This window comes from Octopus bimaculoides, chromosome 3 (assembly GCF_001194135.2).
Source record: "Octopus bimaculoides isolate UCB-OBI-ISO-001 chromosome 3, ASM119413v2, whole genome shotgun sequence".
Lineage (NCBI taxonomy): Eukaryota > Metazoa > Mollusca > Cephalopoda > Octopoda > Octopodidae > Octopus > Octopus bimaculoides.
In genome coordinates, this window is record NC_068983.1 from 42,210,745 (window position 1) to 42,212,448 (window position 1,704).

Here is a 1,704-nt window from a genome sequence, read left to right on the forward strand (position 1 = left end):
ATATATATGTATGTGTGTGTGTGTGTGTGTGTGTGTGTGTGTGTGTGTATGTGTGTGTGTGAGTCTTTGCATGTATACACACATACATAGATACATATATCCAAAGAAGTGTATGTATTCTATGTACATATCTATGCCTATATCCCTCTGTATACATGTGTGTGTATATGTGTGTGTCTGTGTGTGTATACCTGTGTGTACGTATGTGTGCGTGCGTGAGTCTTTGCATGTATGCACAAATGCATTTATACATATATCCACGGAGACAGGATAACGTATTAATCTATAAAAAACAGAATAAAAAAAACCATCATTGTTCTGATGCATCATGTGCACTTGAGTACATATGTCCTTAATTCTGTATTTATTGACATTTCTGCATAGTCACAGATCGATACTGTTACATGCAGTCTTTCTTATAAGAGGATGCTCATGAGCTGACACACAGACACAGATGGACGTCTTATAACATACATATATGGCATACATTTCACGCTGTCTGTCTTGGCCCAGCTGACTGCAATATTTACTATAAAACATGAGAATGACCATTCTCAGAGTAGTGGACGCCAGTTGTTTCCGTCCATTTGAACATTGCATCCAAACTTGATTCTCACTACGATATGGGCCACGAAAACACCTTTATAGAGTCGATCGATTTGCTAGAAGTAGCAGCCATATTTCCCTGAAGTCAAACCTTTAGTTCTGTGTAGCACTAAATTATCGATTGAAGATTACATTAGATAACGTAGTCCTAGATAACTCTTAAGAGGTGGGATGGTCACGGGTGGAACAACGCTTAGTTCTGTCTGGAAGTAGATTAAGCAATGAAGGACACGCTAGATATTTGTAGTTCCAGACAACTCTTAAATTGTAGGATGGTCACGGACGGAACAACCCTTAGTTATATCTAGAACTAGATTAAGCAATGAAGGGCACACTAGATATTGTAGCTTTAGATAACTAAAAGTTGGGATGGGCACGGACAGAACCTCTTTCATCGTAGGTGCTCCTTCCCGGGTGTTGACGCAGGACTAAACAACGATAACATAATTGTTGATGGCAGAGTCCACTTAGCAATGAGTAGGTAGGGCAAGTTGTGAGATACAATGACGTAAGAAGTAGCTAATAGAAAAAAAGTGCTTTGTTCGGTGAATTTCTGAATTCAATCTTTCTGCCAAACGCACATACTCAGCCAGGCGAGAATATTCTACCCTATGGCTGGATGATTTCATGTAAGCCAGTCTTGAGAAGTAGATAATTTTACTAATTCTTATCATTTTATCCTTTTATTCTTTTACTTGTTTCAATCATTTGACTGCGGCCATTTTAGAGCACCGTCTTAAAAAAGTTTTTTAGTCGAAGAAATCGGCCCCAGGACTTAGTCTTTGTAAGCCTAGCACTCACTGAACCGGCACCTTTGCTGAACGGCTAAGTTACGAGGACGTAAATACAACGACATCGGTTGTTAAGTGATTGTGAGGGAGGGACAAACACAGACACACACACACACACACACACACACATACCGTATTTTAATGTGTATAAAGAACCCCTTTTTTGTCAAAAGTTAGGTTAAAATATATGGGAGTTTCTTATAATGAATAGTATTATAATCCCTTACAAAACCTTTTCCCCCCCAAATTAGGGGGTCCTTATACACAAGGGTTCCTTATATACGTTAAAATACGGTATATATATATA